This window comes from Dasypus novemcinctus, chromosome 17 (assembly GCF_030445035.2).
Source record: "Dasypus novemcinctus isolate mDasNov1 chromosome 17, mDasNov1.1.hap2, whole genome shotgun sequence".
NCBI classification, from domain to species: Eukaryota; Metazoa; Chordata; class Mammalia; order Cingulata; family Dasypodidae; genus Dasypus; species Dasypus novemcinctus.
In genome coordinates, this window is record NC_080689.1 from 80444690 (window position 1) to 80462033 (window position 17344).

Here is a 17344-nt window from a genome sequence, read left to right on the forward strand (position 1 = left end):
ATATATATATGTGTATGTGTATATATATGTATATAGTCAATTAGTTTTGAAAAGGTGTAAAGACAATTCAGTGGAGAAAGGATAGTCTTTCAACAAATGGTGTTGGAACAATTGGATATCCTATGGTGGAGGGGGAGAGGGACAATCATCTTGAATCCATACCTTACACCATATACAAAAAATAACTAAAATGGACCATGGATCTAAAATATAAAACTTAATACTATAAAAATTCTAGAGGAAAACATAGAAGAAAATCTTTTGACCTTGATTTAGACAAAGATTTCTTAGAAATGACACCAAAAGCCATACTGCATAAAAGAAAGCATTGATAAATTAGACTTCATAAAAATTAAAATGCAAGCATTTCAAAAGACATTCTTAACATGAAAAGATGAGCCATATACTGGAAAAAAATTTGCAAATCATATATCTAATATGGGACTCATCCAGATTATATAAAGAACTCTCAAAACTCAATGAGAAAACAGACAACCCAATTTTTTAAAATGAACAAAGAATTTGAACAGACACTTGACCAAAAAGGATATATGGATGACAAATAAGCACTTGAAAAACTCAACATAATTAGTCATTAGGGAAATGCAAATTAAAACCATGAGATACCACTATATAGTTATTAGAATGACTAAAATTTAAAAGTCTGCTTATACCAAGTGTTGGCAAGAATGTAAAGCAACAGAAACTTTCATACACTTCTAGTAAGAATGTAAAATGTTACAACCACTTTGGAAAACACTTAGGCAATTTCTTAAAATGCTAAACATACACCAACCTTGGGACCCAGCTGTTACACTTGTAGCTTCTTACCCAAGAGGAAAAAAAAAAAAAAGCATGTGTCTTTCAAAGACTTATACACAAATGTTCATAGCAGCATTATTTATAATAGACAATATCTGGAAATAATCCAAAAGTCCATCCACAGGTAAATGGATAAACCATTTGTGTTATACCCATACAATGGAATACTATTCACAACAAAAAAGAATACTAAAAGCATACTAGAAAAATACATACAACAATATGAAGGACTCTCAAAATAATTACACTGAGTGAAAAGAGCCAGACAAATAATAGTACATAATGTATGATTCCATTTATATAATAGTCTAGAAAATGCAAACTAGTCTATAGTGACAGACAATAGATCAGTGGTTGCTAAGAGACAGGAGTAGAGTCAGGGCGAGGCAAGAAGAAGGGGTTACAAAGGAATATCAGGAAGCTCTCGGAGGTGATGGATATGTGCATATTCTTGATTATAATTATGGTTTCACAGATGTATACAATGTGAAAAATCTATCGAATTGAATAGTTTAAATATCTACAGTTATGTCAAGCTCTTAAAAATAGTAATACTTGTTTGCTGTCAAAAGTAAAATCCTCATTTCTCACTTCCTTAGGGCAAACCACTGTTCAAAGTTGGTGTGAATCCTCTGAGAGCTTTTCCTTTGGAGAATATACTTTTATATATTTTTTTCTTAATTGGGATCATAGTATACCTATTGTTCTGAAATCTCCTTTCTTTTTTCTACTTCACATAGATTTTCATTCTTGTCATTACCTGTAACTATAGGATTCCTTAGTAGAAATGTACCATAATTTATGCAACATGCTTTTCTGGGGTACACACAGCTTTAAACCATCTCAGAGCTCTTTGAATATGAGATATCTGTGAAAAAATTTTTTGTCTCCTTCACCACACCCCTCTTTTTCAAGGATGAGCTATAAACCACCAATTTTTCAAATAGCTGTATACTGGACTGCCAATTACTTAACTATCAAATGCCTACTATGTGTCAGGCATACTGTAGACTTCAGGAAAACACCAATTAACCAAGAAGAACCTCTCGCAATATGGTGAGGACAGGTATTAGTCCATTGTGATAAACAAAATTGAGTGAATTAATACAAATGTGAAACATTCTTACTATAAGAAGAACATGAAGATCTGCAAATCTTCCCTGAGCAGGTGACATTTAAGCTGAGACCTGAAGGATGAGCAAGAGTTAGCTAGTAGAGAGGGGAAGAATATTCAGAGCAAAGAAACAGCACGTGCCAGGGAACCTTCCTAGTTTCTGGGCGGGAGTTTTGCGCCACAGTCTTTCAGATCCCGGGGCTGTGCTTGTTCTAAGCTGGTCATCAGGACAGAGCAGCCTAACAAGGAATACAGGAAGCTTTGGCTTGGCAGAGTCCATAGGTAGCGCCAGAACTGTATGTGACTAGGCCTCAGTAAAAGTGCTTCATAAATAAATAAACAATTACGCAAGAATAGCCAGAAATAGCAGCTATGTACTGCAGGGGAAACAGAGATTGCAGGGTGAGGAAGTTTCTTGTTTGTTTTTTCTTAGTAGTGGTAGTATGGAAAGAATGAAACAATTGAAGTGATGAATGCACAACTACGCGATTATACCAGATACCACTGATTGTACACTGGATGAATTGTATGATTTATTAATATGTGTCAATAAAATCGATTTGGAAAAAAAGAAGAAGAAAAGAAGCAAAACGAAAAAGTCCTCTGAGCAGGAGTGGCAGTGCGCCTCTGGGCCCGGAGGGACCCTGGGCACCGCCGTGCACACATTTTCCGGGCTCTGAGTAACACCGGCTCGCTCCGTGTGGCCTGGCCCTGCCTTGGGTCCCGGGCAACTTGCCTCGGCGTGGCTGTGGCTGTGGCTGCAGGAGGCGGGTCTTGGCTGTCGTTGCTCCATCCTTGCCTCGGCGTGGCTGTGGCTGTGGCTGCAGGAGGCGGGTCTTGGCTGTCGTTGCTCCATCCTTGCCTCGGCGTGGCTGTGGCTGTGGCTGCAGGAGGCGGGTCTTGGCTGTCGTTGCTCCATCCTTGCCTCGGCGTGGCTGTGGCTGTGGCTGCAGGAGGCGGGTCTTGGCTGTCGTTGCTCCATCCTTGCCTCGGCGTGGCTGTGGCTGTGGCTGCAGGAGGCGGGTCTTGGCTGTCGTTGCTCCATCCTGGCTGAGCGCAGGAAGTCCACGCCGGATCCCGCCACCTGCCAAGGCTCGCACCTTGAGGGGCAGGAGGCGCCAAGTGAGCAGGCCTTCTGGCCCTCGCTCCTGCCAAGCACAGCGAGGATGTCACAGCGTCCCGGGCCCGGGCCGTCTGTGCGCACGGGCGTTTCTTCACATACGTTTTCAGAGGCCTAATGCAGTCTCCCCCAGATCCCTGAGGAATGTGAGGCGCAGAGGCACGGCCTGGACTCGGGAGGTGCTGCAGCGCCGGTGCCTCAAGTCCTTCCCGCGGAATGAAGCACAGGAGGGGCCACTCCTCCTTCCTGCCGGGGTGTCCTCGTGCCCCCAGGCTTTCCAAGCTCACGGAGCTCCACGGCTCACGCCAGGCAAGCTGTCAGGTGGAGTGCTTCAGGCAAGAAAATTATAATCCAACTCCTGGCAGGAATTTTTGGCCGAATCAAATCAAGATGCTCCTTGCTGTATACAACAGATGGACTCTGGAAACGGTAGCTAGACACCGGCCTTTGGAAAATGTGATTCCCTCTCGGGAATGACATAATACTTCTGGGGTGGCTTTATCTTGTTTCTGGCTAACCTTCGGGCCGAGGGGCTCCTAAGCCACAGCTCGTCATGTGAGATACGGGAAAGGTAGAGCTGGAGTCATCTCCCACCCACTGCCAGTCTTCCTCCTGCAACCTTACTTGAGAGGAGCCACACATGGGTCCCCAGCGGTAGAGACGAAGGCGACCGAGGGCTGGGGAGCCTGGTTGACTGAGTGCTTCAAACAGACACAAACCCCTGTCCTCCCTGCCTGGCCCCAGGTAGGGAGAGCGCCCGCCTGGGGGGAGGCTGGGTCCCACAGATTGGCTCTTGCTTCCCGCAAGCAAGGGAAGCAAGAGCCCACCTCGGGGGAATCCCTGCAATGACCCGGGTCCCCTCCAGGCACCGATTCCGTCCACAGAGCTGCGCCCACGGGAGGGACGCACCTTGGGTGGGAGTGGACTGTGAGCCCGGCACAGGCGTTCTTACTCCTACCCCCTTTCCTGTGGGGACCCCACTGTCAACAGCCGCTGGGAAGATGTTATTTTCAGTCAAGGTGTAGTCTCCCTAAGGAGGGTGAGCCTTGATCCGTCTTATCAGCCGGGGCCTCAAACAAAGAAGAAGCCAGAAGTCAGAGAGAGCCACACAGAGAAGCAGCGGAGCCAGAAGAGCAGACCCAGGAGCTGCCCTGCCCTGCGCGGAGAGGCGCGGGCCGAGCCCAGGCGCCCTGGGCTCCGGCAGCTGGTGTCGGATGCTCTGGCCTCGGGGGCAGGCGCCGCCTGGCAGCACCTCGGGTGTGGACTTCTGCCTCAGAAACTGTGAGCCAGGAAATCGCTGTTGTTAAGCCAAAACTAGTTTGTGGTATTTGTGATCGCAGCTCTGGCAAACTAAAGCACCCACTTTCCCTCCTTTCCCCAGAGCAGAGCAGAGAACGTCTGAGCTTACTCAGTTTTATACGTCTGGGTACTCAGACCTTTGCCAGGTCATTTGCAGGACTGCGGGTGAAAGTCATACAAAAATCTAGATAAACAGAGCTATTTGGAAAAGCAAAGTTGCTTTTCAATACACTACAATCTGAGAATATTATAATAAAATAGAGTGTAATCTAAAATAAATATTTTAAATGCTTATTATTTATGTTCTCATACATAACAGTAATTCACTTAAGGGAACAAACTTCTCTCCAATCTTTGTATAAATTAAATTTGTGTATATACCTAATTACAAAGGGTTTAACAAAACTTCAAAGGCAAAATACTTTCATTGAGTTTTAACATTCATATAAAATTAAGTTGTATACATTTCGTTGTTTTTCTTGAAAACAGTATAATACCTTTATGTGCTACTAATCCTTGTTAAAAAATTGCATATTACTGTTTCAAAGTACATTGACTAAGGTGTTTAAATATTTCAACAAATCTGCTAGTACAAAATCTGTTTTCATAGTTTGATTTGTAGTTTAACTGTATTATTTAGATAAAACAAGGAACAATAGTAAAAAATGTAACAATATTAATGTTCTCTGTTCTGTTTCCATGTTAGTGCTAATTGGACTTGGATAGCCATATTAATAAACTTGGTGCTGTTAATGTTCAGTAATTTTTAAACTGAATAACTTTATAAAGAGAAAAATGCTGGCTGCTTTTGTAAGCATGCAGTTAAATCATGACTTTGCCCTGATAGTAACCAACTCTTAAATTTGCCTCCAGATAGCTGTTTCAGAAATGTGTCCTTGTAAATGTTTCATAAATGTTTTTTCATTGAAATATTGATAAAATAGTAAACTGAAGAAAGCAGTAGTTCTGACAATTTTGTTTTAAGCTAATGTTGCATCTACTAATTTAAAATTAAATTTAAATTAATTTAAAATTAAAAAAGAAAAATGTTTGCATTTAACTGAATTGAGTCATTATTTTGATGTTAGATGTTGATGATAACTGTATACTATAAGATGTTTGGAAATAGTTTCCAAAATCATTTTAGTCACTTAAGTAGCTAAGGTATATAAAATGTTTTTTTTAATTAAAGAAGAAGTAGAGAAGTGGATGTGGCTCAACTGATAGCATCCGCCTACCAGATAAGAGGTCCAAGGTTCGAACCCAGGGCCTCCTGGCCCCTGTGGTGAGCTGGCCCACGCGCAGTCCTGCCGCATACAAGGAGTGCCGTGCCACACAGGGGCACAACAAAAAGAGACACAGAGTCCTGGTGCCACTGAGAATGCAAGCAGATACAGAAGAACACATAGCAAATGGAAACAAGAGAGCAGACAACTGGGGGGGGGGGCGGAGAAGGGAGAGAAATAAATCTTAAAAAAAAGAAAAAGTAATTTATCTTAAAATAAAAGGACTAGTTATTAAAATGAGGAAAATGTGGGACAAAACCTGAATGAATATAGAAAATGCAGGAGGTTCACAGAAAAGGAATATTTGTGGTCAAAGTTGGGTGAGATTTAATGGATCCAACTATAAAATTTTAAAAGCCTTAGTATCAAAAATTATACTGCCACATTAAAATTTGGTTCTCTGTCTGTTAATGTGCCAAAGTTTCTTAAAGTGTTAGTCTGTTTTTAGTAAAGGCTTATAAAGAGTTTTTTTCTCTTGAATAATCCGTGTAAAAAGGTAAGAATCCTGTGTTTTATCAAAATAACTTCTACTTTATGCTAACTTTATTGTTTAAGAAAAACAAGTCTTCTCACTTTCAAAAAACATAATATTCAAACTGAACAACTTTTTAAAAAGATTTATTTATTTACTTTTATTTATTCCACACTCCCCCCCCCCCATGGTCCTCTCATCCATTGGCTCATTGTTTGCTTGTCTTCTACCAAACCTGGTACCTCCCGCAGGGGAGGCAAGAGCCCCATGGCCTGGGCCACATCGGCTCCCCCTAATAATTCTTTTTTTAATCCTTCCCTCCATTGTGCCTTTTTGCTTGCTCTCTGCTCTCTGTGTCCATCCACTGTGTGTTCTTCTGTCTGTATTTATTTTTATTTATTTCCCCTCCCCCCTTGCAGCTTGCTTGCTGGCTGCTCTCTCTGTTTGCTGTGTATTCTTTTTTATTTTGTTTTGCTTTTCTCCCTTTTGGTTGCGTCACCTCGCTGAGTCGGCTCTCCATGGCGCCTGCGGGCCAGGCGGCACTCTGCGGGGCCCAGGCGGCAGCTCTCCACAGCGTGTGGGCAAGCCTGCCTGCACAGGGAGGCCCTGCGTTCATACAAGCAACCAACTTTCCTTATCAGTTATACTGTTTCACTCTGATGCCTTTCTAAATGTACATAGTCAGCTACAGATCAAAGCTTTACCTTTGAAAAAAGAGTAACTTTAAAAGAAAAGCAAGGCAAGTCTGGAAATTATGTTCTACCTGTTATATAACTTAGCCCTAGTAAAAATGTAAAGAGAACAAAAAAATTCTGCTATAGTCTAAAGCTAATGATCTCAATATAAGTTAATTTTCAAATGTTTTTATTTCTGAAAATAGTTTCATTTTTAAAATGCTCCTAAAGAAATTAGGGCCTAAATTGTATGCCCTTGCAATAGTCACATTTGTTTTTGACCTTTAATTGTTATTTCTATATTTTAAAATCCTTTATTCTTTATGTATAACCTAATAGTGCCCTAGAATTTTTAAGGGCCGGTATGACACTTGGAATTCAGAACTGAAGTGAACCAGCTCTAAAGGTGTTGAAAGAGCAGCATTAGTTCTAGAAGACCGCCCCAGTTAAAGAAGCTAAAAAGAGACATCAGGAAGGGTATGTGGCTCAATCAGTTGGGTGCCCACCTACCACATGAGAAGTCCCAGGTTTGGATCCCGGTGCCTCCTAAAGAAGATGAGCAGATGCCACACCTGCAGCAGTGAGCTAGAGGTCATACCCGCCTCAATGAATGGACTCCTAAACCAGCAGATGCCACAAGCCAGAAGACCCCACGGCCCATGGGAAGTGGATGTGGCTGAGGCCATTAGGCACTCGCCTCCCATGTGGAAGGTCCTGGGTTTGTTTCCCGGTGTCTCCTGGAGAAGGTGAACAGACAGATAAGTAGAACCATCTGGTGAGGAGGGGTGGGGATAAAGAAAAGTAAGTAAATAAATAAATCTAAAAAAAAGGAATCAGACTTCAATTAAAAGGTAAATGGTGCTAATCCAAAAACTAAGGAAAATCAGGATACCAGAAAAAAGGTGATATCATTGATATTTTAAAACTTTAAATACTATGGGGACCAGAAAGAGGAAATTAATTTTAAGAAAATTCTTGAAATTTCTGTAGTGCATTATCTAATTTAACCTGACTAGTCAGATTATTTAAACAGCATAGCTAACATGAAACCTAAAATAGTGAATGAGGCTGTGATATTCTGTATGAAATTGTTGTAATACCCTGATGCATTTCAAAGTGCTTTGGGCACAAAATTTTAAAAAGTATTTGCAAAGTCCTCTAATGGACTGGGGACAATGTAGAAATATTAAACTTCTTCACCTGGAAAATTCCTACTACTCTCTCAAACAATAGGAGTTCCCTATTTATTATTAAAATGGTAGAACTCTGCAAGGAAAACCCGTGAAAAGGAAATATGCTGGTAAACTGAGCCCTCAAACCTGAGGCTTGCGCTCATGAAACTTATTTCTGTAATCACAAAGTTAAATCCAGCTATAGTTAATGCCTAAGAGTCATCTCTAGAAAGTCTCTTTTTTACTCAAATATGTCCTGCCTCTCTAAGTCAAACTCTCACTGCCTTCTCCGCTGTGTGGACAGGGCCTCCAGGATAAAGTTTTCCCTGGCAACATGGGACTGGACTTCCAAAGATTTTTTTTGGCAATGCAGAACTGAACAAAACTGAACAAATCTCAGGGATGGGCCACCCTGCAATGTGAGATTGGATCAAAAAGGAAAGAGAAAAAGAACAAAATAAAGTTTTAATGGCTAAGAGATTTCAAATAGAGCTGGGAGGTTATTCTGCAGGTTTTGCTTATGTAATATACAAATTATACAAATTATGACTGTATACAAAGCCTCAAAAAAAAAAGTGCTAGCTTCCCTCAAGAATAGAATCTTGGCTCCATTCCATATTACAAGTAAGTCTAATATCATTATTAATAATTGTAAATACACTCATTGCTAAAGCTTGTTTCTGCTTTTTATCTCAGACTTGCTGAACTAGAAGAGCAGAAAAGACTGATATTTCAGCAAAAACCTGATGTCAAAATAGGTACAGTTGCAATCCAAAAAGTTTCATTCCTGCAACCCCTAGGAATATGAGGATGTCACCCCTTTTCAGCAGAAAGTAGCTGGAATGATTGATGCCCATAAATCCCTCAAAATTAAAAAAAAATAACAAAAAGAAAAATAAGGGATTTGTAAATTAAAAAATAACAAATGTGTTTTGACTCACTGAATTATATTTTAAGCAGTTGCTAACCTTTTGATATTTTACACTATAGCCAAAAGAAAATACCAATAATTGTAATAGTTTACTTAATTATAGCCTTAATGCACATTAGCCTTCTAAAGTAATCAGAAGCAAATATCTGTAACTATTGTAAATCACTGTACTGTAACCCAGATGCCTTGTTTCTTTAATGCTGATGTCATGATATAACTTATCATTCAAAATCTCCCATAAATCTAACTTATCAACCTGTAAATTCTTAAGAAAGCCATACTTGGTCTTTGGGGAGTCAAAGGACTCCCTTGACCAAAAGAAGGGAATGTGAAATTGGAATGATAAATAATTTTACTAACCATCTTGATTTGCTTGAGCTTCTGTTTTATCTAGGGGATTCCAAAGAAGAAACAGAGGCTAACTGAAGCAGGCTGGTATACCATGATCCTTTGTGATGGCTCAGAAAGGGAGATTGTAACAAATCAGGCTGACATCAGCAAGTCTGCCACATCCTGAGTTTGCTGATTAATGGACTGGGACCCAAGGATGCCCTCCCCATGCAACTCACATCCCCCTCATAGTTCATCCCTTTCCTTTTCCCCCATATCCTCCGTTTATTTCAAACAGCCATAAAAGTCACTTCCCCAGCTCAGCCTTTTGAGCAGAAACCTCTTCTGGCACTGCTTCACATTAACCTCTTGAGATCAATAAACTTGCACTACACCCTTTTTTATTTTTTTAAAAAGATTTATTTATTTATTTATTTATCTCCCCTTCCCCCCACCCCAGTTGTCTGTTCTGTATGTCAATTTGCTGTGTCTTCTTTGTCCGCTTCTGTTGTTGTCAGCGGCACAGGAATCTGTGTTTCTTCTTGTTGCGTCATCTTGTTGTGTCAGCTCTCCGTATGTGTGGGCGGCGCCATTCCTGGGCAGGCTGCACTTTCTTTCGAGCTGGGCGGCTCTCCTTACGGGGCTCACTCCTTCCGCGTGGGGCTCCCCTATGTGGGGGACACCCCTGCGTGGCATGGCACTCCTTGCACGCGTCAGCACTGCGCATGGCCAAGCTGCACACCGACTACACCTTTTTTTAAAGTCTGTTCATTCTGTTTTTAACAGAATAGGACATACCCCAAATCCAAGAATTCTAGTATTCTACTGATTAAAGGTCAACAAAAATTACCAAATACGTAAGAAAACAATACACCTATGGTCCAGAATCAATTTTCAAAAGTATCATATCATATTTAGATTACAAAGCACTTCAGGTATTAGAATTATCAAGTGCAGAATATAAAATAAGTTATGTTTAAAATATTTATAGAAATAAATGAGGAACCTGAAAGTATGAGCATGGAACAAGAGACTATAAAAACTAACCAGGTAAACTTGAAAAAGAACCATAGAATTTCTAGACATAAAAAATACAACAATCACAATGAAAGGGTTAATGACTAAATGAATCTAAATGAATAGATTAAGTAGCAGATTAAACACAACTGAAGAAAGAATAAATGAATCTGAAGATAGATCTGAATCATCCCAAAATATCTCAGAGGGAGACCAAGATATGAATATATAAGAAAGAAGATAACACATGGCTGTTACCATGTGGATATTCATTATATGTTTAATTGAAGTTCCAGAAAGAGAGAAAATTTTGAAATAATCATGGCTGAGATTTTCCCTGACATCTAGAAGACATTACCCTTAAGATTTAGAAAGGATATAAATTTCAGTCGGTAAATAAAATCAGCGACACATTATAGTGATGAAAAAGAACATAGAAGGCACAGATAGGATTTTTTTTTATTTTAAGATTTATTTATTTATTTATTTTCTTTCCTTCCCCTCCTCTGGCCCTGCTGTTTTTGCTATCTGGGTTGTCTTCTCTTCTCATTTTCTCTCCTCTAGGATTCACTGGGATTTGATCCTGGAGACCCCTGATGTGGAGAGACATTTCCTCTCCATTGTGCCACCTCAGTTCCTGGTTTCTGCTTCTCTTCACCTTGACTCTCCCCTTGTCTCTCTTTTGATGCATCATCAGAGAAAAGATAGGCTATATATCAAAGGGCAACCATCAGAAGAACAGCATGCTTCTCACATAGCAACAAAGGAAGCTGAGATAAAGTAGAAGAATATCTTCAAAGTGCTGAGAGAGAAATGACTCTTAACATGTAATGTGCCTATGAGTTACCTCCTGAGAGCCTCCATGTGGCTCCAATGTGGCCACTCTTTAAGCAAAACTCAGAATGTAAATGCATTACCTCCCCCACAGTATGGGACATGACTCCTGGGGATAAGCCTCCCTGTCACCAAAGGATTACTATCAATCACCAGCTGGTGATACAACTAGTAAAAGACCTTGAATAAAAGGGGGTTTATATGGCTAGGAAACTTCAGAATGAGTCAGGAGGTCATCGGAAGGGTCACGCTTATGCACATCTCAGCAGGATCCCAGAGACAGCCAAAGTAGATACAACCCCAGGCACTGGTGCTCCTGAGGGCTATGGAGACACACAGGTTCTACAGTCATGGCAGATGGCTCTGGAGTTCAGTGGCTTGCCAGTGGGCCTGGCTTTGGAATGTGTGCTCCTGAGTGTGATGGAGTTGGACTCAGATGTAACCTCTCTATATATGCCTCTTCTGTCACCTTTACTGAACCTGTGGTTGGCACTGGGGTTGGTGTATGCTGAGGAGACTTGAATCTCTGGACTGTCCATGTGCCAGCTGGGCCCTGAGCCTCATTAGAGTTGTAACACCTACTCTCTGGTTCAATGGACTTACCCAGGTCAGCTAACAGGGAGGTGAAGATGGTGAACCACCACACCAGGGAACCAAGAGCATCTACAACTACAAGCAGGAGAACTGCATCCATTAGTCATCTGGAATCTAAGTCCCCTCTTAATTTAGAGGTAGAGTGGACATCGCCATCCCAGGGTCCCCAGGATGGAGGAATAAAATATGGATTAGAGTAGACTTACTGGTATTCTACTAAAGAACAATTGTGACTCTAGCAATGGAAGAAATTGTGTTATTAATTTGGAGACAGTGGTCACAGGAGTTACTGAGGGCAGGGAGAGGGAAGAAGAGATATGATGTGGGGCATTTTTGGGACTTGGAGTTGTCCTGAATGATATTGCAGGGACAGAGGCAGGACATTATATATCCTGCCACAACCCACTGAATGGACTGGGGGAGACTGTAATCTACAACATAAACCATAATCCATGTAGTGTAGCAGTTCTCCAAAATGTATTCACCAAATGCAATGAGTGTGCAACACTGATGAAAGAGGTTGTTGATGTGGGAGGAGTGGGGGGGGGAGTGGGGTATATGGGAACCTCTTATATTTTTTAATGTAACATTTTGAGTGACCTATGTATCTTAAAGAAAAGACAATAAAAAATTTGCTAAAAAAACAAACAACCATGTAATAGCATATACTGCTAGATTGTCATTGAAGAAAGGTGAGGGCCCAGTCCCCAGTAGTATCTTTCAACTAGTGAACACTGGCAGAGCCATCTTTCCGAAAACTCTGGGAGGCAGTAAAAGGGTTGCAGTAACTGGGCAAACACCAAATCAAGAATATTCAGCTTTAAAAAGGATAGGGGAGGAAGCAGATATGGTCAAGCAGTTGAGTGCCTGTCTCCCACTTGGGAGGTCCTAGGTTTGGTTCCTGGTGCCCCTCGAAAAAAACAAACAGCAAGCAAAACAAATGAAAAAAACAACTCGGGGGAGCTGATGTGGTTTAGGGGTTGAGCACTGGCTTCCCACGTATGAGATTCTGGATTTAATCCCCAGCCCAGACACCTAAAAAAAAAAAAAAAAAAGACAGAGGAAACTCAGGGTGCCCTTGCTGCCTGCCCCCAGCCCCTCGGCGGTGGTGTGGAAGCAGCCTGTGCCACTACTGTGGGTCCCTGGCCCTGTTCCAGGGGAGCACAATAATCCCTGTGCACCTACTGGGGTGCCTGTGTGCCCATGCCACTCTACTGGATGGTAGCCTGAAAGCCTGAACTAAGATACTCTTTTCTGGCTCACCCTCTGAGAACCTGCTGTGCCGGCAGAAGCAGCTGGTAGGACAGTTAAAGCAGTATAAGAAACAATTAAGTCAAAGTGGCCTGGGGGACAGGATTACCTGCTTTAAGAAATACGATACAGCACCTGGGGGTGGGGGGAATCTATTTCATAGGTGGGAAAGGAGATTCTGATTCCTAAGGCCAAACGAGCACAAGCCCCAGGAACCATACTCAGAAAAGGTGGATAGGACCCTGCGTTTCACACTGCCCTTGGCCTAGGGCTGCTCTTCCTTCTAGAAGTGCGAAACTCTGAAGAAGTGAATTAACCAATGCAAAGCCAGTGTGCAAAGACTGTGAAAGGTTTTTTTGTTTTAAATTCATTTGTTTTTGTTAGTTCCTAGCACTCAAGGAAACCTCTGTCTTGTCACTAGCTGCATAAGGAGCAAACAGCTAAGGGACTTAATTCAGGATTTAACACTATAAATTATTAAATTGTACTGTGTGCAAAAGAAGATTTCAAGACAAAGAAATGGTTCATCCAAAGCAACAAGATAAAAATCTAGAAATCATTGATGAAGAAACCAGACATGGACATACCAGACAAAGATTTTAAAAAATGATCCTTTATATGCTCAAGGAGATAAAGGAAAACACAAAGAAAGAAATAAAGACTATCAGGAAACAATGAATGTGCAGTATGAGAATCTTAATAAAGAGACAGAAATTTTAAAAGCAACTGAACAGAAATAATGGAGTTGAAGATCACAATAACTGAAATGAAAAATCCCTTAGAGGGTTTCAAAAGCACATTGGAGAGGAGTTCCAGGAAGATGGCATCAGAGTAGGTAGGCAGGGCTCAACTCTCACAAAAACCATGGAGAAAGGACCACCGGCTACCCAAGGAACCTGCTTTGGGGGTCAGCAGACTATGAGAGTGCTACACAGCTCCCAGGAGGGTGAGGGACAGAGAGATGAAGAACCTGAAATGTGGGTTACCAAGCCCCCATGGTGGCCGAGAAGAGCTCCCTTCCCTAACCCACGAGATACTAGGCCTGGCTAAAATCCCTGGCTCAGTGCAGTCAGTTGAGAGGGGAACAGATGTCTCCCTTCCTGTAAGCTATTACAAGGGAAAAGGGAGGGGTTCTCTTCTGTGAATTTGGCCAGCCAAGCTCCACTTTGAATCTCAGTTCTGGCCAGACCAAAACACATGAAAGCAGAGACTGAAAGAAACACCTTCATGGAAAGTTATGCTGATGTGCACATCTGCTGGCCAGTCTGGAAATTGCATGGATAAAAACTGCTTTTAGGTCTCTCTTAACATGAACTTCTGGGAGAAAATCTGTGCCCCATTAGTGAGTCACTTGCCTAATTTTTTTAAATTAAAGATTTATTTTATTTATTTATCCCTCCCCCCCTCATTGGTTGGACTCACTGTGTCTGTCTATTGTATGCTCACCTTCCCTTTAGGAGGCACAGAAATGAATTTAGGACCTCCCATGTGGGAGGGAGGCACTTAATTCCTTGAGCCACCTCCGCTCTCTGCTTTGTTGTGTCTCTAATTATGTTTTTCTTCTTGTGTCTCTTGTTGTGTCATCTTATTGTGTTAGCTTACCATGCCAGCCCATTGTGTCAGCTCACTGTCTTGCTCATCTTCTTTAGGAGACCCTGGGAACCAAACCCAGGACCTCCCATGTGGTAGGCAGGAGCTCAATCACTTGAGCTTCCCCTGGCCCAATTCTGATAATTAAAGCTGGGCAATTTTAAAGACTTAGAATAAGTTGAACCAAATATCAAAGAAAAGCTGTGAAAAAAAATTAGGAAAGAGAAAGAAATTGGCTAACAGAGTAAATTCACCAACATATTCAGATGCCTGGACAGCAGCAAAAAATTACAAGCCATATCAAGAAACAGGAAGAGAAGGCCCAGGCATAGGAACAAACCAAAACCAAATATCCTGAAGACATACAAGATTTAAGACAATTATTCAAGGATAATCACACAAATCTCCTAAAATGATTGAAAGAATTGAAAGACAATATGACTAAAGAGATAAAGGATATTAAGAATACATTGGATGGGCATAAAGAACAATTTGAAAGCCTGTATAGAAAAATAATAGAGGTTATTGGAATGAAAGGCATGATGGATGAGGTTAAACATACATTAGGGGAGAGAAGCAGATGTGGCTCAACTGACAGAGCATCTGCCTACCATATGGAGGGTCCAGGGTTTGCTCCCCAGGACCTCCTGACCCATGCGGTAAGCTGGCCCATGCACAATGCTGCTCTGTGCAAGGAGTGCTGTGCCACACAAGGGTGTCCCCATGTAGGGGTGCCCCATGTGCAAGGAGTGTGCCCTGCAAGGAGAGCCACCCCATGTGAAAAAAGCACAGCCCACCCAGGAGTGTCGCCACACACTCAGAGAACTGATGCAGCAAGATGATGAAATAAAAAAGAGATGCAGTTTCCCAGTGCCACCTGACAATGCAAGTGGATGCAGAAGAACACACAGTGAATGGACACAAGAGAGCAGATACCAGCGGGGGGTGGTGGTGGGGGGGGAAGGGGAGAGAAATAAATAAAATAAATCTTTTAAAAAAATACATTAGGGGAGCAGATGTAGCTCAGTGGTTGAGCACCTGCTTCCCACGTACAAGGTCCTGGGTTTAATCCTTGGTATCTCTTTAAAAAAAATTAGAGGCACATAAGAGCAGATTTGAATTGCTCAAAGATAGACTTAGTGATTTCAAAGATAGAACATCCAAACTGGAAAAGACAGGAGAATAGAAAGAGAAGAGAATGGAAAAAATGGAACAGGGTCTCAGGGAATAGAATGACAATACAAAACACACAAGCATATGCATTATCAGTTTCCCAGGAGAAGAGAATGGAAAGGGGGCAGAAAGAATATATGAGGAAATAATGACCAAAAACGTCCAAACCCTCATGAGAGACATAAATATCAATATCCAAGAAGGACAATGCACCCTAAACAGTATAAATACAAATAGAGCTCCCCCAAGACACCTACTATTCAGAATGAAAAATATCAGAGATAAAAGGAGGATTCTGAGAGCAGCAAGAGAAAAGCAAAGCATCACATACATGGGAACCTCAATAAGATTAAATGCCGACGTTTCATTAGAAGTTGTGGAGGCAAGAAGAAAGTTGTATGATGTAGTTAAGGCACAGAAAGAGAAAAACTGCCAACCAAAAATTCTGTGTCTGGCAAAGCTGTCCTTCAAAAATGAGTTTAGTGTCTTCACAGACAAACAAAAATGAATAGAGTTTGTTACCACAGGACCAGAATTACAAGACATACTAAAGGGAGTGCTGCAGCCTGAAAGGAAAAACAAGGGTGAGAGACTTGGAGAAGAGTGTAGATATGAAGATTATTAAGAAGGGTAAATTAAAGGGTAAAATGATGGACAATAATAAGATATGATAACAGAAAGCCAAAGGAAAAATGGATGAAGTAAGTAATGCCTTTACAGTAAAAACATTGACTGTTAATGGCTTGAACTCCCCACTGAAAAGACATAGACTGACAGAATGGATTTTTTAAAAATATGAGCCATCTATATACTGTCTACAAGAGACTCACCTCAGATGTAAGGACACAACCAGACTGAAAGTGAAAGGCTGGAAAAAGATATTCCATGAAAATAGTAACCAAAAGAGAGTTGAAGTAGCAATACTAATATAGAAAAAAAAAGATTTTAAATGCAAAATTGTTGCATTTAAATGAGATGAAGAATGTCATTATGCATTAATAAAATGGGACAATTCACAAGGGAAAAAAACTGTAATAAATATTTATGCACCTAACCTGGATATCCCAAAATACATGAGGTACACACTGGCAAAACTGAAGGGAGAAATAGATGTTTCTACAATAATAGCTGGAGACATTCTCATTATTGGATAGAACATCTGGACAGAGGATAAACAGAGAGCTTGAATAATATGATAAATGAACTAGACCTAAAAAACATTATAGAGCATTGTACCCCAAAACAGCAGGATATATATTATTTTCAAGCACTCATAGATCCTTCTCCAGGAAAACTGTATGTTGGGACACAAGACAAGACTCAATAAATTGAAAAAGATTGAAATTATAAAAAAAACTTTCTCTGATCATAGCATAATGAAATCAATAATGGATGAAAAATAGGAAAATTCACAAATACGTGGCATTTAAACCACACATTTTAAAATAATCAGTGGGTCAAAGAAGAAATTGCAAGAAAATTCAGCAAATATCTTGAGATGAATGAGAACGAGAAAGCAACATATCAAAACTGATGCACAGGGAGCAGAGGTGGCTAAAGCAGTTGAGTGCCCATCTCCCACATGGGAGGTTCTGGGTTTGGTTCCCATTGCCTCCTGAATAAACAAAAACAAACAACAAACAAAACAAATGAAAAAACCAACTC